Source organism: Micromys minutus (genome assembly GCF_963924665.1).
Source record: "Micromys minutus genome assembly, chromosome: 11".
In the NCBI taxonomy this organism is placed as follows: Eukaryota; Metazoa; Chordata; class Mammalia; order Rodentia; family Muridae; genus Micromys; species Micromys minutus.
Genome location: NC_137980.1, coordinates 20,456,851 through 20,482,534, shown reverse-complemented (window position 1 = coordinate 20,482,534; position 25,684 = coordinate 20,456,851). Strand labels below are relative to the sequence as shown.

At 44.3% G+C, this 25,684-nt stretch overlaps 1 protein-coding gene across 1 annotated transcript in view; it reads right to left on the bottom strand.

The window, feature by feature from the left end:
* Positions 1–25,085, bottom strand: part of ZNF366 (zinc finger protein 366) — a 59,655-nt gene extending 34,570 nt beyond the window's left edge. Inside the window, exon 1 of the mRNA XM_080925650.1 lies at positions 24,948–25,085. The gene's annotated coding sequence lies outside the window, so the exon portion shown is untranslated. The remainder of the gene's footprint in view (positions 1–24,947) is intronic.
* Positions 25,086–25,684: the final 599 nt, after the last annotated feature.

Below are 25,684 nucleotides of genomic sequence, written 5' to 3'. Positions count from 1 at the left end.
GGCTGTGGGATTCTGTTTTCTTTTCACTTCTCCCTTGGAAATCACCCCTGTGTGTGATGGGACTTCAGGATGAGGCATGTTCTTTACATTAAGCAAGCATTTCCCACTGTGCCGAGGGGGCACACGGAGGCTGCTGGGTTTTTCAGCTCTCTAAATAGCTTTCGGTGCCATTTGTGAAGGGGATGGTTTTTTTTCTCTCTAAATTTTTAAGTCTCCCCCCACTCCCCGCAACAATAGCAAGCACATTCAAACTATTCTCTCACACTTAGACTGATGATCACCCCTTCTGGAATATTTAGCTCATGTTTGGAGAAAGAAGCAGCTGGCAGCCTTGGCATTTAGTTCTAACAGACTGCCTCGCTCAGTGCCCCTCCTCCAGATAGGATGCACAGACTGCTGGGAAATATTCAGTGACATCCATCCAAATGTCTGCCCAGCGTGCGGAGGGACAGGACAGTATGCTGAGCCGACAAGCATTGAGCTGTCTGATCTCGAGAACTCACACTGGTGGTAGGGAATGGTGACTCTTTTAGCTGCAGTGATAACTGCTGGGGGCCGGTGGGTCTTTGAAAACCTGGCCTGGGTATTTTACCCAAAAAGATTAGCTGTCGATCAGTGGCACGAACAATACTTTCAATAACCATTGTCAGCTGGGGGTTAGCACATGCAAAGCTCTTTACGTGAGCCATCCAGTTTAAGCAGTACTTCTGCTATGTTTACTTGTTTATTTTTATTATTTATATAAGATCTTGCTGTGTAGCTCAGATTGGCCTCCAACCCGCCAGGTAGCCAAGGCTGGCTTGAACCTGCTCTGCCCCTTGAGTGCTTGAATTATAGGTGTGAGTTAACACACTCAGCCCATCCTTATTATCCACTAGGAATCAGAGGCACTGTGTTTGTAAGTGATCTGTGTAAGGTCACGTAGCCTGGTAATAATAGATAGGTCTTTGCCAGAGGCCGGCAAGCTCTGTGTAAAAGGACGGATGGTAAATTTCTTTTGGCTTTATGAGATACACAATCTGCTGCTGCTGATCAAAATTGCCCTTGAAAAGAAATAAGAGAGCAGCCAGAGTGATCCTTAAATGAATGGGAGTGTCTGTGTTCTAATAAAATTTTATTGATAAAAATAGGTAGTGGGCTGGACTTGTCCTGAGGGTTGTAACTTGCTGACTTCTTTCTGATTTTAATCTAGACGCCAAGCGTTCTTTGGACACTTACTTCTAGAGATTTTCCTTTCAATGAGATCTCTTACGTCTGTATGTGAATTCTTGTGAGCAGTCGCAGAACTCAGAACACAATATCTACTAGGTGACTAACTGAGCTCTTCCAAGCCAGTCTTATTTCTTCACGCATCAGGCCACAGGGTGCCACAAGCAAACAGAATCCCACAAAACCACACAAGGACTCATCCAAGGAAAGTTTTCAGGGGCATCTTGGGAATCTCATGCAACACTTACTAGATTCCATCTCTACAGAACTGCTTCTCTCTAAGTTCCCAGACAGCATTCAAACCTACACAACTCCAAAATAAGTAAACATAAGAACCAAGGAAAGTGAAATATTGCAAAATTGAGGCCTCATATGAATCGTGTAAGAGAGGTGCTATTGTTCCATTCTGTGGGAGAGAGATAAAGACAGAACAGAAGCTGCCTGTCTGAGGTGAGAGTTTACATAGTTAAACCCGTGTATGGTTTCCCTTGGGTCATGTGAGCTCTTTATAACAGGCTGCTCACCGTGCCTTTCCTCTCAAATCAATCACCACCACATGAGCTCAGAAAGTCAGTTCAAGTTGTAAGTCTCTATCTTTTTACCCTCTACAAAGAACAGGAAGCCCCAGGGTGACCTATGCCCTTTCCAAGGTTGCTAGAACAAAGTCTGGTGTGTGTGAAAGATCTTTATAAGGGGAAAACGTCCCACACGTGGTAAGTAGGGGATCTGCAGGGAACTGGCCTTAGGACCCAGGCCAGCACTTGCTTCCTCATTACTTTGCTGGCCCCCAAAAGGATTTACCCACTCACCCTAAGAAATCCCACCACCGAATCATTCAGTCTGGGGAGAAGTTATCCCTCCAAAATCATCCAAACACTTGGGGCTGGATAAAGGTTAGAGGACAGTCATTCAATTTCTAGTCACCTGACTCGTTAAGTCATGAAAAACACATGCACTCCTTACAGGCACACCATCACAACTTCCCCCAGAGGTCACTTCTCACTTCTTTCTGCTTCAGAGGGCTTTGCTTCCCTGGGACGAGTGTACCATTCAGCTCTTCTCCCAGACCCCCTGCCTGCCCAGTTGTTTGGATGACAGTAACTCATGATGGAACACGGTGCCAGCTTCGTCTACCTCAGACTCTTACTCACTAGAAAACAGAACACGGGGGTCTTTGTCTCAGGCCTACAATCTCTCAAACCCTTAACTAAAATCAGAACTAGAAAATTGGATAGAATGAATACATGAAAAAAAAATTGCATATGCCTCAAAGCACACAAAATTACTAAGAGAATAACCAATGAAAAGGTGTCTGCGTCACTTGACAAATGCGGTAACTCACTGTGTATGGATGTTTAGGTCAGGGAAGGTCTTCTGTTGGTTCTAAAGGACCATATTGTCTGCCGAAATTATAGCTTGTGTAAGCACACGCTCTGATGTATGTAGATGATGAAGAACATCTTTTCCAGAAAATACTCCCATTGTTAAGGGACATATGACAGTAATATCTAACATCTAAAAGTATATACAAATTAATTACAAACATAACTAAAGTAGAAAATTGGATAAAATGAATCAAATGGCAAGACAATAGAACAATAACAATGACTTGATAGAAACACTTTTAAATCAGATCTAGTGGTATCAACCTGTAATCCCATTAACTCAAAAAACTAGCAAATGAGGTGGAAACCTCAAAGCCTGACTGTCCTACAGAGCAAGATCAAGGCCTGGCTGGGCTGCAGTTCAGAGACAGAGAGCCTAGGTTGGATCCCCAGCACTGAAAACAATAACAAAACATTAGACATTAGTCATCACACAAATGCACACATACACATACACACACATGCACACAACATACTCACATACATGTACACATACATGCACACACATGCACACACACATACACACATATACACATACATGCACATATACTCACACACATGCATATATACACACATTCACACATACATACTCACACACACATGCACACACACATACATACATACACACACATACACACACACACACACACACACACAGGAAAATGGAGAATTCTGGCCATCAGTTTCATGGACTAACTTGTTTTGTAGCAATGTATGAAACTTCAGAGAGTCTTCTCTAAGACTGTGTGACTCCACCATGCATCAGAATCTTTGCTAAGGGAGTGGCATCTGTGAATGCAGATGAAAACCAAATCACAAAGAGCAAGTCAGTGCAAAGGTACAAAACAGCCAGATCTGGACCAGGTCAGAAGTGCGTGAAAACTGACTACGGGGTGACAGTCCCGAGACACCTGTTTTGTAAGCCCAGATAGCCACAAGGCTTCTCTTCTAATTTGTCCTGAGTAAAGATTATTTTCTTGGAAGTTTTGGCTAAAGAATTCTTTTAGAAATGGGTTCCTATCAGACATTTGTTTTCCATTTCTTGGCTTATGTTAACTTTAAGTGGTTGAGATTGATTCTCAAAAACAAAAACAAAAAAATTCTATTAATTTCAACCAATATATCTGCCCGGGGCCGGATGGTTCTATTAGATCATTAGCTGTCTCTGTCTTTCTTATGAAAACAGTCCATCTGGGGTGGAAGTAGTGGGCATAGCTACCGGCCCAGCACTTGGGAGACCAGGGGTTCCAGGTCAGCCTGTACTGAGTGAGATCCCATGCCAAAACCAAAAACAGAACACTTACAAGAAAATAAAAACAAACAAATGTGCCTTTGTGAAGCCGAGGCAGGAGGATAGCCATGAGTTCAAGGCCAGCATGGATTTAAAAAGGAGAGAGAGAGAGAGAGGGAGGGAGGGAGGGAGGGAGAGAGAGAGAGAGAGAGAGAGAGAGAGAGAGAGAGAGAGAGAGAGAGAGAGAGAGAAAGAAAGAAAGGGAGACATAGAGGTATTTATTTGAAGCTATTGGTTGATAATAAAATGTTAGATTCCTAATTTACAGCATTTTCTGAAACTTTGACATTCTCACTATACATAGCTATTTGTCAATGAGAAATTCAATAGGAATGTAGAGTTTCCACTTTAGTGACTGTTCCATGGGGCAGTCTACCTCGAAGAAGCAGGTTATGAGCTAAGGGCATCATGGTAGGAACTGATATAGAGGAAGGAAGAGCCACAGTACAGACACCCTAAAACCAACAGGCAACTTAGCTCTCTGGGTGTTAGAAAGCTTCTGGAAAAACCAAACCAAACCAAATCAAACCAAACCAAATACAAACAGCAACAAAGGAAAGCCATATCTCAGAGGTACAGACAGAATCTTTCCCCACCCAGAATGATGGCAAACGAAAAAGGCACAAGTGCATTTGAGATACACCAGCTATTGTTCATGAGATATTAAACCCCAGAATGTGTTGGCAACAGCATTTGATTATGCTAAAGAATTCCACATATTTGCCTTTAATGACCTTTCAGTAACATAAATCCATTACCACTACAAAATTTAGTACTGAAGAAGAAAATTAAAATAATCAATAATCTCAAAGTAGCGATGTTAATATTTTGGTCTGTTCCTTTTTACTATGCATGGAAAATTTTCCTGATGGTATTATTTAATCTAAATCTCTATGTAGTATACAAATATACGAAATAAACAACTTCATCAATAAATCTCTGTTGAATATCATTTCCTCAGACTAGATTCTTTGGAACTAGAGTTATGGAATAAAAGTCTATGAGTTCCCATGTCTTGGCACACAGGGCTAAACTGTTTTCCAGATCAATCTAATTCATATTATTATTTTTCTCCTTAGATGCATCTTTCTATACTTTACGACTACATCCATCATCTACCTGAAATCAAGAAACCACTCCAATGTAACCCAATATTGAGATTGTGCTGTCATGGCAACCCAGAGATTTTTATCAACATGTTCAACTTGTCATGACCACAGTAACATTTGGTTCTACAAATCTCTCTGAGAAGAAGGTTCCTGTTGATGGTTCAGGGCATCTGAAGGGTTTCTGACACCATCTTGTTTAGATTTAATGGATGTTTCCATCTGACAAAGGCATAAAGAAGAGATGAAAGTTTTAGTATTCTAGAACTCAGCTTTAAGAATCCCTGTTCATTCATTTCTTTACACTAGATTAGTGATTCTCAACCTGAGGGTTGAGACCCCTTAGGGGGTCACATATCAGATCTCCTGCATATCAAAAATTTATATTACAATTCATAACAGTAGCAAAATTACAGTTATGAAGTAGCAGTGAAGTAACTTTATGGTTGGGGGGGTCACCACAACATGAGGAACTGTATTAAAGGGTCTCAGCATTGGGAAGATTGAAAACCACAGATCTAGATGATTATGGCTCTGGCTTAGTCTCTGTGAAGCCCTGTGGCATTCACCATGCCTTCCTCCCGATACTGACTGACACACCCACCAGGAAATACACGACTAGATTTCTTTCTGTGGTTCAGGTTGTAGCTCAGTGTAGAGAGTTTACCCAGCAAATGTGAGCCTTCTCCCTCTGTAACAGAAATAGGAAAGAGCCTGGAAATCTGAAATCAGAGTCATAGAAGTCCAACAGCACTGAAACGAAAGTTAGAATGGTGGGGCTGATTTCCCAGGAAGATCCCCCAGACCACACAGATGAGACAGCCTAGAGAGTCAGCTCTGAACTCATTGTGAACTCAGTAAAAACACGAGCCACACAAGGGAATTTCGGAAGAACACGTGTACTTTCAGGCCTGATGTGTTTGAGTGTCAGACGGCCGGCCACATGACTACTAACTGTTGGGTTTGTGAGGCAGGGGAAGTTCTTGCTTCTGGTTAATTCTCACCTGATCACACAAAATATGCAGCACAAATGAGCTCTTCCAGTAGTCATGAGATGCATTGAAACTGTCTTGATTCTTCCCAGTTCTGAACCTCGGCTCTGTCCAAAATTGCAGGACACCATCTAAATAGTGATAAGACTAAAGTCTATGGTTTAGAAACCCGAGCAGCACACTGCTGATGTTGGACCAGTGGTCTATCCTGAACTCTGGTCATCAGCTAGCTGCCTCATTTGGTCTTAAGGGTCAAATTCCTTTTATTTTGAAGTATCACCATAGCACATCCATGCCTTTTGGTGTTAGGTTTTAAATTCGGAGAAATCATTTCTGAAGATGTCTGACATTTAAGAAAATCTGGCACCGCGTTGCTACCCCGTGGAGCCAAGTGTCCCGTGCATGAAAAGTAATGCAGCTCAGCGTGCTGATTGTGCCAAAATACACTTAACATCAACACTTGTGCCATATGTTGGTGCCCTAAACTCATACTCCTTTGGCTGAAATGCAAAAGGATAACCTTCAGACTGAGTCCCGTTCTCTTTCTGTGTAGACCCTGTTCTAAAGACATCAGCCACGGTACTCCTTCAGAAAAATGAGGGTCTTCTCTTTCATTCCTGGGGAGAGGTCAGGCCCAGGAATACGCTGACTACAGAAAATCTAGGTTCCCCAGCCAGGTTGCCCGAGGTATCTTGCCTGACCATATTACTCTCTGTTCCTAATTTACTGGTGTAGTTCCACAGCAGGTCTTGGGTCATAACTTGGAGGCAGAGACCAGCCTCCTCATCTCCTACCATGCCATTTGCTGACAGGACGGCAGAGTATTTTCACTGAACTTGCAAATAGCTTTATGCCAGATACTCAGACAATGCACAGGCAACCAGGATGAAAAGAACTCTGTGTGCACCCTCTCAGGTCACCAGAAGCTGGTCCTTTGAGAGAGACTTTGAGCCCATATTCCTTCTGAGTTCTTTGCTCAATAGGTTCTGCCCATCTCTAGAGCATGCTGGCTCCAAAGCGTAAGGAGGAAGGAGCAAGCTAGTGCCATCCACGTTCCAGTCGGTGTCTTCCTGCGTGTAATTACTTTGTCCGAGTCGGTACTATACAGCTGTGTTTCTTGGGCTCCTGTGTGCCCCTGGCGGTATCTGCGGCCCTCCTTGGAGAACAGGAGCATTGCCTCCTACTTCAAATATTGATCTCGAGCAGTTTCAAAGGGAAGGATAATGAGGGTTAAACTGGTGCTTTCTCTGAAACTAGCAGAGACATTTAAACTGACTGGAGTCATGTGCCTGGGGTTCATTGCATGGCGTCAAGTAAGGATTCTGCATTCCTGGAGGTGCTGTGGATTTTCCTGATGTATCATGAGGTGTATATACACTGAAGGAGAACAGCTGGACTCCAACAAGTAGTAGAACCTACAAAAGCCTAAAGAGTCTGATTTTTTTTTTAAGCTACATTTTATTGGGAAAAAAAAAATTCAGCCAGAGAAAGCAGGGAGAAATGTAACAAATACTTGGGTCTCCCATGCATTTAATCCATGACCAATTTTGGTTGATGCCTACCTACCCCCTCTGCCCTCCAGTTAAATAAACAATTTGGAAGTACATCGTAGCATCGTTATCAGTTCACCCGTAAATACAGCCGTCCTTAAGTATCCAGAGGAGATTAGTGGCAAGAGCTTCCCAGTTATCAAAATTCCCTTCTGCAAAATGGCAGTCAGGTGTCCATGGTGAGCTATGTCTTCAATCCCAGCATCTGTGAGGCTGAGGCAGGAAGATCTCTAAGGGGCCAAGAGATAACCTACAAGCCCACCTGGTCTGGCCCCCATATAGTCTTGTTCCCAATCCCTAATCCACTCAGGAGATCACCAATCTCAGTTGCCCTCACGTTCTGTCCCCACTCCTTCAGAACCTTTGTACCACCCTCCCCACTGTCTACCACACCGCCCTCCCCTTCAGCTTCCTTGGCCGGAATGACACATGTTCATGTCAGAGGTTGATCTGGTGCTGCTTGTATTCAAAGGCTAAATTTTTTTACCTCAATATCTGGTTGCTCCAAGGCAAGCACATCACCAACAGTTGTGTGAACCTTGCTCACGCATTGGTTCAATTGGTCAATAAAAGGCTAAAGCCTGTGATTGGGCAATAGATAGAGGTAGGCAGGTTTTCAGTTACCTGGCTGAAGGTGACAGGGTGAGAGAGAAGGGGAAGAAAGGAAGAGGCTATCATGAGAGAAGATGGACTGTGAGCACATGACCTAGAGAAACAGCAGGTAACAAGGGACATGTGGCTGGGATGGAAGTTAGAACAGCTCCAAAATACCTGGATGGTGCGCCATTTTATGGGCTAGCTAGAATATTGAATTTATTTTATGTGTTCGTATACTAGTTCAAGCATCCCTTCCTCCTGAATCCCCGACCAAGACAGGTGCTGATACTTACACACCACAGTGGTGTTGCAACAATTATTTGGGGCCAAGGGGAAATTGCTCACTTAACATCTGTATCTCTCGGTAAACTGTTTGCTCCATGGAGGTAGGGATCTTGTTGACTCATGGTCATTTGCTATCTGATACATAACTGACTCTCAATGAGCAGGAAGGGACAAAGGAAGAAAGGAGAGTTGTCTAATGTACTTTCTTCCTACATTCCTCCAGTACAGAGGGGACAGACAGCCTCCATGGGCATTTGTCCCAGATCATTAGCCAGCTCCTGGTCAGAGCACCTGAGATCCTTTGTGCATAGGTAAGCAAAGCTCTCTTAGCCTATAGACTCCGTGAGCACATGCACATTGATTTTATTCCCTGCCTCATTTTGAGCTAAACCTCCTATCCTAGACACAAAGAACAGGCCTGTATCTTCAGGGAGACCCACTTCAGGAGATCTGGTAGCTTCCTAAACTCAGACTGGCTGCCCAGTTCCCCAGCACGGCACTGGGCTAATTTCATTCCAGACAGACTATAAAGGACTCCTCCCCCACATCCTCTCGGGCTCCCTTTCCTCTTCCAACTTCACACAAACACATCACACAACTCCCTTCTTTCCCAAGGACACAACTCAAGCCATTTCTAAAACTGCGATTCTGATCCAAAACAGTAGCCAACGTGCAGTGAATCTCTCTGTTCACAGGAAGACAGGAGCTTCTGAGCAATTTCCTGGTCCTAGGTTTTTCCATTCCAGTAAATGGAGTCCTCCTTCAACTCAGGAATCCGTCCCTGGGTGCAGCCAATGCTTAACGTAGTGTGTCAATTGTTACAACCCGCTGGTGTCTTTGTTCTTATATTTTTTCCATTTTTAGAGAACAACTGGATCCTCTGCCCTGGAACTTCTAAGTGTCGATGACTTGTTAGGGCAATGGAATGTGACCGGAGCGTTTCCTTCCTAAGAAGACATTTTTGTTTAATAATACATGCTACTTAAATCTCACCCTTCACCTTGAGAGAGTTTTGTGCTTTTATGCTTCATTAGATTGAGCAGCCCCTGAGTTATGGATTGGACATAGCAAGGTTAAGCCATTTGCCTCAACACACAGCTTGCTCTGCCTCTAACAAAGAATGTTGTCCTTTTTAAATTACAAAGGAAATAAAATGAAAAAAAAAAAAAAAGGAGCACTCTAATGACTGTGTTGAACAGTAAATTGGTTCCAAACTATTTTTATGTGCTTTCTCCAGCAATGTTTGAGGCTCTCTCCTTTTCTCTCCTGGCTCCTTTTTGTCTCCTGATATCATTTAGTAGTCCTCTTTCTTTTCCTTCTTCTTCTCCTTCTCTTATTCCTCCTCCTGGTCCTTCTGATGCTCTTCTTGGTCCTCTTCCTGGCCTTCCTTCTCTTCCTCCTGTTCCTCCTCCTCCTGCTTCTTTTTGTCCTGACACCCCTACTTCTACGCTTATTCTCTCCTGCCTTCTAGGGTGCTGTAGCTGCTGAGGGGTACATCCATATCCCACAAACCTGACAGCAACCCTTACCTTACTCTGCAACCCCACTTTCAGATGATAAGTATGTTGTCCTTGCTGAGATGGTGGGGAAGAAGTCGAAACCACAGAATCCAATAGTATTGATTAACTCGAAACCTTTTCACTGTGAGTTCAAGCACATGACAGAACAGAACATAGGAAACACAAACACTTTAAAGTCAAATTTTCCAGTTACAGACAACTCAGGATTTCTCCTCCAGGCTTCAATTCCATCTGGGATGCTTGGGATAGAAAGTTAGAGATGAATTCATGTATCCTAGCCCTTCCTCTGTGCCCCGGGGAGATGAGACACTGGGGTGGATTCTCTAAGAGCTAGTCTTGTGGTTCTACTGTTCCTTTGAGCAAGAGTTCTTTCCCTCTAGAAATTGTTCCTATGAAAGTAACTTAAGACTGGCCACCTTTCTTCTGTCTCTTAAAGATCCACCAGGCAAGTGCCTTGCTAAACTGAGGAGAAAGTAGTTCTTTTCTCATTACTGAGCAAACCAGAGCAGTAAACAAACCTGTGACACGAAGATTAACATTTGAAGTAAAAGAAAAGCATGATATGTTTTTAAGACTACAGATTCTGCTATAAAATGGTTTCATATCAGATGTGCTGAAGTCCTCGAAAGGGACCCACGATGGAGAAAATGATATCATAGCAGGATTGCAATGACTTTGAGTTGACTTTGACCCAGACATTCTCAAGCACATGTGCATATGCCCTCAAACCCCATGATTACCATATGAACGACTGCATAGAGGGATGTAGACCAGGCACCGTGTCTGCATTGCTTTGTAGAAGGCACCTACTGCAGAGAAGCAAAGAGCTCAGGAGACAGCATTACAAAATCTGGCATTGAAAACCTGCTCTACCATCGTGCACAAGTAAACAAGAATCTTAACCCCCAAAATACCTATGCCCTAGGCGTCTGGGTCGGTCTTCCTTGTCCCCATTACAAGTAGGCATGGACACCCCTCTTGCTTTGGCCAATGCAATAGAAACACAAGTAGCATTGACCATTTCTTTAGGATGTTTGAGAAGTAATTTGTGATCCCACATCATTTTCTTTCCCCCTCCCACAGTGACATGAAACATTTTCAATGACCGTTGCTATTTTGGTCTAGGGCTCAAAGTTAAGATGCCAATGTCCAGGTCATGGATTATTCATTTAACGGATGGGTAGTGAAGAAAGAATAAATTCTTGGTTTTCTCTCTCTTTCCCAGTGGGAAACTGGGACTTTTTTTGTATTTTACTGAAGCATGGTCAAGTCATCTTAACAAATACACTTTGGAAAAATTAAAATGAGCTACCCAATAGTTACTATGCATGGTAGAAGGTAAAGGCTAAATAAATGTTAGAGCTTTTTTCTGTTAGCAACTGTGGTCCTTGCCTGCTTGTGCTTACTGGCCACGAGCTAGACTACCCTTCTGTGTGCTTTCAGTTTAGGAAGAATGAAAATGAACTCTAAGACCATTAAAGTATTACATAAAACCCTTTATCACAACAAGAGAATCTTATTGGAAAGGAGTTGGGCATTCCTAGTCCCGGAAGAGAAATTTTCTCCTTGAAATTTACCAAGGGGATAGGAGCTATGCGTCTTCTCAAGAGGTAAGATTCAGATTCATGGATGCTGAAAGGACCACAGGGTACCTCAGGGTAACACTGAGAGCAGGGGACGAGCCTTTCAGGGGGCAGAGTTCTGCTGCTACTCTTACAGCTCATCTGCCCTGTGTGAAGCTGGTGTCCTTGGCTGGTTTAGCATCTGTATTCCTGATATTTCAGCAAGAATGGTGAAGACCGGCAGACCTCATTCTTCAGTATTTCCCGAGCTCGGGGAGAGAACCAGCAGGGACACTGGCTTTGACTGCATCACTTAGCAATCACGGACTTATGCATTTATTCACTGGTCGATATAATCAATTAAACAATCCATCCAAAACATTTTAGAGCACAAAACTCTACTTTGGAGAGAAAAAAAAAAAAAAAACCCTCATACCTAAAATTACAAAATCATGTCTTTGATCCGTACTGGAAAGGGTAATCAATCTCAGTTGATCAGTTTAGAAGATGGTGAAGGGACATTGTACTCAGAATGGAAGGACAATGCCCAGAAAGCCACAACGGGCCCTGACCTTCTTGAGGGGGCTTGTTTGTCACCGTGCCAGAAGATGGAGAACAGGGCAAAAATGCAACACTGCTGCTCACCACTAATAACTACATGCCAAAGGATGTCATGATGACCACCGAAAATCACACTTAGCACTTCCTGCCTCCTGGGAGGCCATGTTGCTCCCAGTTGAAAACCATGAGCCTTGAGTTGTGGGAGTTGTTGAAAGTGATGTAGCAGAAAGTCCTTAGCAGGTCGCAAGGGACCCCCACTGAGGAGGGAAGGGCTGGGGAAAAGCCCTCCCTAAGACTACATTCATTGTTGCTGCATCCTGTGTGACCCAAGAGCTTGGAGTTCAAAGAAGGCCGCGGCAGCACAAAGTTCTACGGAGTCCAAGGACCAAATTCCACTGCATGTGGCGGGGAAATAAAATGACTTGAAAGGAGAAAAGAACGAGTGTATGTTGGGGGTGTGGATGTTTAGAATGAATACTCCAACGTTAGAAACCAACTGGCCTAATATCTGATGCAGGGACCTTGTAGGTTTTCCAGCAGTTACAGAAGAGGCTCGGGCCAGTCAAAGAATCCATGGCGTCTGCCCCCGGGGGGCCTACCGGGAACTTTCTTCCTGTGTTTTCGGTTGTTGTGATTATTTTGGGGAGAAGAGAACAGACAGATGCAAGGCAGAGAAAGTAACACTTACATGGAGTACCTAGTATGGCCAGACTAAGGTTCTAAGTACATTCAAGTGTCTTATACAACCAAGGCTGATAAAGAATAATAATAAAAATAATAATAAAGAAGGAACATACATTTAGAAGAAGGGGCATTAGGTCTGAACTCTGTCTTCTTACCAACTATAACAAATCGTTTAATCTCTGAGCCTCGGAGCTTTTTCTTAATGCAGAAGAAAAGTGAGTATTGAAAAAAAAACGATAACTCACTCTTTGGGGTGATTATAATATTTTATAAAGTAAGAAAGATAAAGGATAGTTTCACTAGTATTTGTTCTTCCAAATACTGGTTGGATATTCTCAGGTTTCTGCAGATAAGGGAAGGGGCCTGGAGACAAGGTTAGGGCTGAAGACTAAGAAAAAAGAAAAAAGATAAATCTGTAACTCTCACTCCAAGCTTCTCCAGTGCTTTCTACCCGGGCTTTTTAAAAGAGACAACCACGGTGGTTGTTCTCACCTTGAAAATGGGCCCAACATGCTTGGCTCTGCTCTTCACTAGCTAAAACCACCAGAATGACAAGGAGTAGGAAATGTTCTGGGTCAGACACAATGAACAGGACACATCGAGAGCATGCGCATGAATGCAATTTGCTGCTAGAAAGTCGGGAGAGCTGCCCACAGAGGACATGGCTGAGGTCACCTGTGAGTTATGAAGTCATGTTAGAAGCCTGGGAACTTGGGTGTTTTATGTTTAAACATTTGAAAAGGTGACATTTAGAAAAAATTATGGCAGTGGGCAGAAGCAGGGCTGGCAGAAGTGTTCATTTGAATTCCATTCCTTAGAGCTACGAATTTTCTGGAAGCTTTGAATTTGATTGCATTTACTTTAAGGTCTGTAGCACCAGCATGGGGTGGCCAAGGGACAGAACTGCCCTGGTGAGAATAATTGTTCTCAATACTCAGAAATAATCCTCAGAAAATCTACTGATTCTCAGAAACTTATTTTTTCCTTCATTAGCTGACTTGCCTGCAATTCGGTTTTTAACAATGATGTCAGCCTGTGCCGAACTCAGGACAGAGTGCTCCACTTTTAAACTCTAACATCGAGCTCTTTAGATTCAACAGCCCCAAGTCACATGACACCCTATTAATATGTGCATTTTCATGTACCAATTAAAGACACTGAATTAACAGTTTAACCCCCACCATTGCAAACGCTATGACACTTAAGCCAACTGTTTCTACTAAGCCAGAAGTTTGATGATATAAGAAACTAAATATCCAACCATGGAAGTGACCGATCTGGAAGTGAAATTATCCGCTGGTTAAATATCAAGTCTGCTGTGGAAAGAAAGGTCACTCGAGCTTCCCTTTGACCCTCTGGTACTGTGGCCCTCAGCATTTGGTTTGGGTCAAGAGGGCACCATTCTGCTTCTCTTTCGCAGTTCAGGAGGAGCCCATGGGCTGGTTTCCGCTCACAGCCTCTGGTGATGGGGAGAAACGCGTGCTGTAAGCCAGCTCTAGACCCGCTCTAGCTGGGCGTCCCTTGTATGTGGATTTTGGTGCAACAAATACATGAAGGACATGAACTTGGAAAGTCCGTTGAACCTGAAGACCCAGAAAACATGTCTGTCCTATGGCCTGAGCTTCCCCCAAACTCTCCTCAAAGCGACTGAGCATCTGCACAAAACCTGTCTCTATGTCTGAACTGTGGGTGAGGAGCTGCGCATGCCCAGCTGCCCTGCTTCCTGATTCAGGTTTTCTCTCGTTAACCCCATGTCAAAATGTCTATTCAGCCTCAACCGTGTGTCAAAAGCAGTGACAAGCGGAGCCTAAGCAGTATTTGCTGAGTGTTTCCTGTGTGACACGGCTGTTAAAGATACGGTGTGCTTGCTCATGTGACTGTCACAGCATCTTCGTTTGTTAGTGACGGAGCTAACGCACAAATAGACTGGGAAGGTTGCCCAAGGTCATAAGGACAGTGAAAGGAAAAAGCTGTGACTCTGGAGATGGTTTGAAGACGAAGAAAGAAATAGAACGAATATTTCCAAACGGTTTGGTCAAACACAGAAGGTCGGAAAAGCTCACAGTCAACAAAATCTTGCTCCAAAGCACACCTCTACTTCTCGGGGCCAGTGAACTCCAGGTTTGGTCCCAGGAATGGATCCCAGACTTCTCAACATGGGGACACTTTATAAATTTGAAAAATAAATTTATTTTGCAAATCCCTAAGGAGTCTGAAAAAAAATAAATAAAAGCTATTTTGAATTCAGTAACGTCTTTACATTAAAAATGCTTGTTTGTAGACAGTGGGTTGCTGACCCCTCTGGACACTCTGTGGTAACTCCTCATTCTGAGAACCACTGTGCTGACCTCTGCTCAGGCACTTTTTCTCTCTGAGCCTTGGTTTCTCCCTCTTTAAAGTCGAGACGACAAGAGATGTTGTTTTAAAGCTCTCACAGAATCTGTGTGACATCATCATGAATCTGGAAGGCTTCTGTCTGGGACAGTATAAAAATGGCTCACTGTACGGTTGCTGGCCTATCTAGTTCTCATGTGGGTAGGGAAAACGGACACACTTGAGAGCATGGGTTCACAGAACAAAGCCCATGGGTTCACAGAACGTGCCTTTTAAGTACTAGTTCAAGAATAAGACCCGATAACAGATAAAGTAGACTCTGTGTCAAAGGGGCTAACTGCAACCTCAGAGGCACAAAGGAGACATTCACCCCGCTTAAAAGGCAGCAGAGGTATTCCTGTAGCAAGGGGTTTATGTGAGGTCAGGCTGCTATGTATGATGAGATGCTTGAAGTCACGGGGACTCATAGAGAACCACTCAGATTTAGATAGTCTCCTCTCTGAACTAAAACTGCAGTTGAAACCTGAGGGCTTCACCTCACGGAGATAAGGGATTTTTGGTTCAATTCTGTTTGATTTGAAAACATAACTTAGATTGGTTGGTGATGACTGGGAGAGGAGGTTACACATTGTCCTGACACTAGCGTTTGATAGCATTGTGTGCTGGTATAATTTAAGGCACATTCAGCTTGCAAACTGAAACTCACGGGAACCTAACTGCCTCAGGCCTTTGCACAATGTCACAGTCTTATAGCTCCTAGCCACATCCAACTCAGTTCCAGGCTGTCACTGACTCCAAGAGACAGAGTCCTAGAAGCCAGTTCGCCCTCAGTTACATCAGCTTAACCACAGCAGAACGTATTGTAGCCTCTCCCTTTGAGGTTTTGAAAAGCAAACAAACAAACAAAACACTTAAGTCAACCACCCATCTACCCAAGGACTTTGGAGGACTGACGGAGTCCTCAGACTGAACTTGAGGCCTCTCTTTCCTTTGCTCACAGCAAAGCAGCCGTTTTTATGGACAAGGACGGTTCCACTTCATAATCAAAGGACTCCAATACAGCATTCAGATGTGAGGCCCTAAGTGATCACAAGAACCCGTCCTCTCAGTAGTCACCTAAAGAGCACTGTGCCACCTAATTCCTGCCACTTGAGGTACCTGAGAGGTCAACAGTCTGTGGTTACCGTGCTGGCAAGCAAGATGGTGGGCAAGCAAGATGGTGGTGGTTCATCTCAAGCAGGTAGCCTTGAAGGCATGTGCTTGGGATCCTTCCTGTCTTGCCGTGCTCCCTGACTTGCTAGGCTGCCGGCTCACCCAGATTTTTGCATGCTAAGAAGACAGGAACCAACCTACTAGGAGGCTCTGCCCACTTTCGTTATATTTTGCTACATTTAGTTGCATTTAGTTACAAGTTGGTGACAAGAGGAAAAGAAAATCATTAGGTCATTCTAAAAGAATGACAGAAATTAAAGCCCAGTGCATCCTTAGACGTTACTGGTCCAACCTGTTTATTTTTCAGCTGAGGCCCAGCAGCTGCATCACATGGTTAAGGTCCCAGGGTGACCTGACAGGCCGGATGCGGGAATCAAGACTATTCTTTCTCTTGTTTTGTGTTTTGAGACAGGGTTTCTCTGTGTAGCCCTGGCTGTCCTGGAACTTGCTCTATAGATCAGGCTGGCCTTGAACTCACAAAGATTCACATGACTCTGCCTCTGGTGTGCTGGCATTAAAGGCATGCACCACCACACCCTGGTTCAAACAGTGCTTTATATATTCTGGAAATAAAGTCTTTACTGTCTAGTAATGTTTTGAAAACATTTCCCCTACTTTCTGACATTTCAACTTTCTAATGCTATCTTTTTCTTTAAGGGCAAACATTTTTAGTTTTTGCTAAATCCCAATTTATCCATTATATCTTTTGATTTGTGTGTGTGCGCGCGCGTGTGTCATAATAAGACATCTTTGTCTAACCAAGGCTACAAACTTTTTTAAATATTAGAAATCTGATATTTTTAGGTCACAGCAGATCCCAGACACAAGTGTGCTCCAAGTGTTATCTGTGTCTGACATGCGGGTGGAAACTGACATCTGGGTTTTGTTTGTATTTTCCTATTATGAAATGGGTTGTGTATTGTTCTTGTTTTGTTTTTTTGTTTTTTTTTTTTATGTGTTTCCAAGTGAGCTACATTTCACTTTATGTGAAGCATGTGTTTTGTGCCATTTCCTCGTGTTTCTGTTTCTGTAAAGCATTATGTGATACACTCGGCAAATGTTCCCACAGGTTTCTGGTTGTTTGTTCACTGAATTCAGGACTGAAGGAACCTTTTGTCGTGATGCAATAAAATGTATAATAAACACCCAAGCGTCCACTGGGTCAAGCTGGAAGGAGCCTCCCTAATTTTGGATTCAAAAATATAAATCTCCCATTTCTTCTAATAGTTTATGTTTTCATGTAGAGGTAAAAAAATGGTTTTTGATACAAGGTCTCACTATGTGGCTTCTGGCTAGTGTGAAATTCATTTTGTAGGGCAGGCTGACTGAGAACTCACAGAGATCTGTTTGCCTGTGCTTCCTAAGAGCTGGGATTAAAGACATGCACCCACCATCATACCCTGTTCTTTTTTTTTTTTTTAGTTGTGTGATTTTATTCACTTGAGTGCAGTATCTATGGAGACCAGGAGAAGTGTCCAAATCTCTGGAGTTGGAATTCCAGGCAGTTATGAGCCATCTGGCATGGGTAACTTATGTCCTCTGAAAGAGCAGCAGAAATCCTTCCTTAACTGTTAAGCCACCTCCCCACTCCCTGCTCTTTCAGTTTTAAAAGACAGCATGGTAATGTAATTTTAGAGTCATAGTATGTTTTCGTTTTTACATTTGATGTCTCTGGTCTATTTGGAATTTATTTTAATTCAAGAAATACAGCATGAAGTGAGTTTATTTTTTCCCACATAGCTGCCTGATTCTCATGACTCTTACTCTCCTCGGCTGCACACGGTAGGTCAGATGAAACATTTTACGAATTGTTTATGGGATCCCTTAGCTCATTTCTGGCCTTCTTCCTGGTGCCTCATACTAATGAAATTCAAATGCTATTAAAAGTCACCAAAGAAACTTCATGAAGACAGTCCTGCTCGATGTATAGAGGACTAAGAATTGGTCCTTCTTCTCAGCTATGATGTTCTCCAGTCAAAGAAATAATTCCTGGTTACTCTTTGGGCTCTTAGTCTTCTATGAATGCTGGCAATTTTGAATAGGCACGTGCTTATTCAGACGTGTGCAAGACTCTGTAGCAGGTTCACATGAGGTAGCAGTAAACTAGATCTCCCTTCCAGGACAGCCAAGGCAACTGCAGAACAAATACATTTAGTACTTTATATCCAAAAAACAAAACAAAACAAAGAAAATAAAACGGGGTGGAATTGGTTCCACAGGAAACGTTCTCCCCATAGGGACATGGATATAACACTGAGACATTCCTCTATTAGGAGAGACTGAAGGAATGAGGGAGTTAGTATAAGTCACACTGCACTGCCCTGTGACAGGGAAGGGTTTCAGAGACAAGTGGAAAGGGTTCATCTTCTTCCAAACATCCTGTTAGGCATGACCTTCTTTTCTAAAACCTAAGCTCAACCTGTAAGCTCAGGCCAGGGGGCCTAGGCTGCAGCTGGGAGATGAGATTTTGAAATTCTCTGCCAAATGCAAGAGATGACATGATAAACAATTGGTGTACCAAGAGGGCTATGGGCCACATGGGAGGGCACACCCAATTGCATGTGCATTTTCCAGTGTTCTCTAGGGGGCCCGGAAAGATGATGTCCACAGTAGATGGGCCTGGTAAAACCTCCCAATGAAGTCTCAGGACTTCACACACCCTTCTGGTCCCACAAAGTCAAGATCCAGTATTTTAGGAACTTCATCTCAACAGACTAAGCACAGAACTCCCGAGTATTCAAAATAGGTCAATGTATATATACATTTTTATCTTAATGCTAGACGATCCTGCTCTGTGTTTCTCTCCCCACTGAGAACCCAGCAGTAGAGAGGGTGCTAGAACTAAAGACCAGTCAGCAAGAAACACAGTAGTGGGCTCTGCTTCTCTGCTCCAGCATTGCTATGGAAGAGGGCCAGTGGAGGAGGAGAAAGAAATCACTGTGTCCCTCTGAGCAGAGGCCCTCTTGAGTCCCAGCTGCAGCAAGCAGAGGCTCTTCCTGTCCTCTCCCTTGCTCTTTCCGCTGCTTCCTTTCCCCACCCCTCCAACAATAGCCCCTTCTTGACTTCTGTTCTGAGAACGGTGAGTCCCCGGCAAAAAGGAAACTCAGGATTCTTTCCACAGACTTTTCTGGATGAGAGGAGTGAGGTATGTGTTCTGGCATCTCTCTTTGGTTCCGGTGCTGGACACAGAATTCAGAGACACTGATCTGACATTTGGGACTTCTTGTCCTCATACTGGAAATTTCTAGAGGAGACACTAGCAGAGCTCTCTCCCTCTCTGTCTCCATCACTGTCTTTTTCCCCCTTCCTTTCCTCCTTCCTCCCTCTCTTGCTCCCTCCTTATTCATTCCCCCTCCCCCTTGCTCTAATTTTTAGATGTTTTCTTCTGTGATGGAAATTAAACCCAGCAGTAGTATTTAATTGGTTCTCAGACTGCTGTAAAGTCAGAACTCCATTTTAGAGTATTGCGTCCCCAAATTGTCACCACTGCCCGGCCTTTGGGTTTCTCCTTCCTGGGTTGCCGGCTTCGGCAGTCAGCAGACCCTTGCCTTGCTTCCTTACCCAGGATTCCTGCTCTTCCAGAAGTAGGGATCTGCCCTGAGCGACTTTGATTTTCGTGCTCCCTGAGGGTTGGATCTCGGGAAAGGAGTCTGTTTGCCGATACCACAACACGCAATGCGCTATTGAAGCACAGTCCTATTGTCTTAGACAGGGTCACAGTTAACAGATGGTTTTGTAATGCTGAAACAGGGCCCTGCGGCGTTCTGCGTTCAGAAGTGAACCCCCCCACACTGGTACTGCCTGGATTAGAATATGTAACAGAATCCTGTGGAACTGTGATTTGGGGTTCGATGGATAAAAGAGAGAGCAGCAGGTCTGGGGTGGGGCCTGAGGTTCCACATTCCCAGCAAGCTCTTAGGTGATGTCCTGTTGAGGATCCTTGGGCCACACTGTGGGGTCCTGCCTGAAGGAGTATTTATCAGTTATAGATGCCTTTCTTTTCTTAGTGAGGAAGCTGAATACAAGTGACATCACTTTGGGGGAAGCTCCCAAGTTGAAGATGAAAGAGAAAGACACCTGCAGAAAGACAGTGGGATGCTCTGAGCGCTGAGCAGGTCCCAAACCTGGTCAGGACTCTGCCACAAATACGATCTCTGGTTACATCGGTCCCTGAGTTGGTACCACAGACACAGAGAAGGAGATCAACATGGGGCCACAATAGAAAAAAGAAAATAGGCGTATGGACCAAAACAGCTTCGATATGTAGCCCTGGTCCTAAGGAGACTGGATTCGTCAACAAGGACAGATAGCGTTTTCAGGCCCTACTACAATAGTAGAAACCCTGGACACAGATGTGAAAAATGATGAATGTCACCCCCAATCCCCACTCGCTGTCAGGCATTTTTATTTCTCACTCTAAATCTGCCAAATAAGTGTGAGACCTAAATGCCTGTCTTGACATGTTTTAATGAAGGGCAGTGTATTCGACAAGGGTTCTCCCACTTCTCTCCCTAATTCGTCTGCCCGCCCGAGGTGGGGCTGCATGCTGTGCTAACGCCAGCCTTGGCCCTCCTTTAATTTGTACGCACAGTCTTGTGTTCAGTTGTCACAAGAGCGTTGCGTTCATTCTCTCCAGACCGGATCCTGGCTTGTGGCTCGTCAGTCAAGGGAAAACAAATAGTCATTCCTTCTCTTGCCAAAAACAATTTTCTCACCCATCATCTGCCCAGAAGACGAGTGGAAAATAGAGCGCAACAAGCAGTCTCTGGGTGCATCTCTCTGCTAAGTATTTATCTCCCACGAGTAAGCCAGGTGTGACCCCTGAATGCCCATGTAACAGCCCCATAAGCCCACAGAATTCCAGTCAGCTCCAGTGTGGAACCGTCAAGCTGGCAGGGTGGGATTAGCTAGACCTTCCCTCGACCCAAAGCTTGACCTGTTTTTTTCCTCACCTAACTAATTAATTGCTTCATTTGGTATCATATAGAGTTCATCCCACTGGACAGCCCATTCATTTATAACTCAGCTATTCAACAAATAGTTTGTCTTTGCATCATTTTATGCTGTGTGCTGTTCTAGGCCCCAACATGACAATTGACAGAAGCCAGTCTCTCTCCTGTGGGTCTCACCTACTGTCATCATTGAGGTTATCCAGCCCCGCCATCTCCACACAGAAAACAGAGGTCCAAGCAAGTAAAGAAACCTGTTAAGATATCAGGCAGGGAGGGGCAGAGGCTGGATCAGAACATCTGTTTACTGGCTTCTGATCTGGCCTTTTTCTCCAGCACCACCCCACACTGAAAGGCACCTTTTGCACAGCAGGGTGGGGTGCCCAGCTCGATTTTCTTCTTCTTTAGGTTGGTGTCGGAATTAGTCTGCATTGGATCTTGACGCTAAAGCAAGGAATCTCAAGAACTTGGCTCTGGATGGTAGAGCCCGGCTCCTTTCAGAATTACTTGTTTTGTTTTTAGAAAGTGGAGGGAAGTTTGGGAGCTAAATAAAAGTATCATTTTTACTTGATGAGCCGACAGACTTGCTGCTGGTGAAGTTCAGAGAGAAAGAGAAACAATGTTGATTCACTGGGGCCTCCTCCCAGACCGTGTACACACACTCAGAGCTGGCTGACAGGGTCTTACAGATGAATCTGAGGATGGGCGGTTAGGAAGAGGGAACAGCACATGTGTCCCTTCCACTTGCTTTTCTCCCCCCTAAGTTGTGGCATGACCACCACGGTCTTCAGAGTGGCTACAGAACTGCACAGCCAGGGAAAAGGTCACCACCGAAGTGAAAACCATGAGCATGGGGAAGTGGGGGGAAGGAAGTACAGATGTCTGCAGCATTCAGCTCTCTTCCCACGCGCATCCAAGTGCACAAGTTTGGTCCCAAAGGAAGCCTCTCCCCACCGTGAAGGCTGGAGTGCAGCTGTCACTGCAGCTAAGGTGCACCCCACTTCGGCCTTCAAGGCTAGTGGACATTAGTATGTCCAACAATACCAGACTTTGGTGTCATGTGATTTCAAGGTTCAGAATATGTGTGTTCAGTGTGTGCCCGACCTGAAAACTGTAAGGAATAATAACTTCCGAGAGGTTTTTTGGTATAGTATCGAGCAAGAATAAATACACGACAGGAATTTAGTCTCTCAATATGTCCACACATGGGCCACCTGCGTGTTAATACACGACTCTGGAAGAGATCACAGCCGACAGTGGCTGACTCCTGCGAGTTCCCCAGTATTGTGCTGACTGCTTCCTAACTGCGGTTTCACTTAGTCCCCGGAATATGTCGTATTAATGCAGTTTTACATTTGGGGGACACAGACTTAGGTTAGAGCCCTGATCAAAACCCCTCCCTCCATTAGTAAATGACACATTTGAAACACAAGCTCAGTTTGTTTCTCTGTGTCCTGTCTTTTTCACACTCTGCTTGCTCTGACTTGAGTCATGCATGCACACACAGCCCTATGGGATGCATACCATGGTGAGATGGAAACAGTATTTAGCTGACCATGGGGCAGAGACTAGTGGAAGACATGTGCCTAGCACACACCCTAAGTTCAATCCTTAACATCCCCCAAATGCGGACGACACATTAGTACTTTAGCCATTGGCACCATAATTTAGCTATTATTAAAATGATACCATTTGGGCAAAAAAAAGAAATGATAATAATAAATAGTGAACTATTATATGAGCTAGGTTCTGGATGGTTCCAAACTGGAATTTCCCATGCTATCAAAAAGGAGCCTCGGATATCCCTAAAGAAGAACTGCTCTGGAAATTTCCACAAATGTCAACTGGCTTTTTGGAGCTGAGGAAAAGATAGATTGAATAGCAGTGACCTAGGCTAATGTCGCTGAAGGATTTTTTTTTTCCTGAACTGCACCCCAGCCCCCACAGTATCCAGCAGCAATCCTGGCAATGACCTCATGACTCCCAGATCCTTAGTCTTAGCCCCTAGGAAGGAACACAACAAGCACAGTCTCTCCAACTTTTGCTTGTCTTGTCTTTAAATAGAGTAGCCCTGAAGTTGTTTGTCTCCTATCACATCCCATCGGGCATGGCATTAATAATATCAGGAGAAATTAAACCAAAAGGAGCCAAGCAGGATTGTGTGCTGCCCTGCACTTCTCCTGGGGTGGCAACTGTTGAGTACTAATGCAAAATGCCCAAGAAGATCAGTCCTGGAAGCTGCTGCCCTGAGATGCGTGAGGATGTGGTGGTGGGAAAACCCGGCACCGCCGGGAGAGCCAGGCACCGCGGGGAGAGCCGGGCACCTCGGGGAGAGCTGGGCACCTCGGGGAGAGCCGGGCACCACTGGCTACTATGATTTTACTTGTTTGCATCCTTGGGGCAACTGCTAATCCTGTCTCTTTCCTGTGGCTTGTTTTATGGAGATTCTAGGAAGCTTTCTTTTTTTCTTTTTTCTTTTTCAAAACAAAACGAAAAACTACCCGATAATGCAACAAACCCTACATGAACCATCCAGTTCTACTAGGCTGTCTCATCTTCGTTAAGGGGACAGCTCAGTTTCAAAGAAAGATTAATTATGTGGTTGTGGTTAAAGCATGATCCGGCCAAATTAATTTTAAAATAGTGAATGACTTTTACTATGCTGCTCGTACTCTGAGGATTTCAACCCGTATACACCACAGGAATGGACAGTTTGAAAAGTATGCACGGCCACTGCCTTCTACCCATCTGGCACCTCACTGGATTAAATTATTAATAGCAGCCGCACCCCAGTCTTGACTTGACCTTGCTAACCTATTTTGGACAACGTGATGTGGGCTCCCTCTTGGCTTGCCATAATAAGTTCTTGGTAACATTATCCTCTCTGACAAATGCAGTGGAAGCAACGTAGACATTTTCCTGCTGGGGACACAGTGTATGTATAAGCCGGATTCCCTTGCTCTGATCTATTTGGTACTTTAGAAAAGCAGGCTCTGGGTGACTATTTTTCAATTGCATCCGTGGCTTAGCTTTTCATTCTTCCTGACATAAGCAATCAATCAAAATCCTCACACCCCTGTCACACAGTGATTACCAAAACTGAATATATATATATATACACCCCAATTTCTGCCTTTTTTTGTGTGGCACATGACACTCCACATTGACAGTGGACAGTAATTTACACTTAACCCACATGGGGCAATATCCCCCGAATCCCCCCACACATGAACAGTTCTCCTTTGGGAGAGCTACAGAATGGAAAGAGAGAAAAAGAAAAAGCAGGAGAAGGAAACCTCAAGTCAGACAATATACCAAAACCCTTGAGTGAATCACAGTTCTCAACAGACACCCCAAGACCGTTCCCAGGATACAGTCCTGGGCTCAGTGACCCCCTCCAGTTGGGCATACCACATGCCCCAGTAGTTCCTAGTTAACCCAAGTTGTCTGTGCTAAAACGATTCACATTTAACACAGTGACCCCCTCATCCCTCAGCACAATTCCATTTCCACTTCTGCCAAGCCTCAGCTCTGCAAAGCATTAGTATTCTCTTCTGCAAAGAGGCGTAAGTTCACACTCTAGGCCATCCATCAGCCACACCTTTCGATTAAAGAGCAGATCAGGGAGGTGGTTTCTGGGGAAGATGCCGGGTCAGTCTCCATCACAAGGACATTGAAATGAAGGTAGAAAGGAGTACACGGTCACTTACCAGCTCCTGAGGGCTGAGTAGCTGCAGCCCCACGGCTTTACCTGGTCTCTGGCTGTCTGTCTGTCCCTTTCTCTCTCTCTCTCCCTCTTTCTCTTGTATACCGATTGCAGGGAACTTAAAGGACTCTCAGGGACAGTGTTTCAAATGACTTAAGAAGGAGAACAGGAACAATGCTCCGTTCTCTTTTTCTCAGATGAGTACCTTCGGGAAGAAGGAAGGAAGGGAGGGGAGAGGGCGGAAGTCAACAACCCTTCGCTTTCCTGAAAAAAAATAAGGAAACAGAAGATAGACATCTCATTTTCTCTTAAACAAAATGTTGGAAGGGGAGGGGAAAGAAAGAAAGAGAGAAAATCTTTACAAAAACGAATTCCTCAAATATGCTCTCTGCTCTAGGAGCTTCCATGACATGAAAACTCCTGAGTGACCCTTGTCCTATCCAAACAAACAAAGGCTCTCCTGGTCGCAGCCTCTGGTATCTGGCTTGCAGGATTGACACAGCCCAAAAGGAACAAAGCACGCCGGTCTCGTCAACTATGACTCTCAGCCAGGGAAAGTTTAGGCTGCTGTGCTAACCAAGAGGGAACCTGCAGCCTTTATCAAAGGGCACGCTGGCCACCCAGGCCTCTTGACTTTTTCTAGTTGCTTTGAGACACCAGCATTGCTATAGTTCCTTGGCTGGATCTAGGTTTTTCGAGTTCCTCGCAGTCAAACAACAGATTTATGCAGTGCCCACTGAG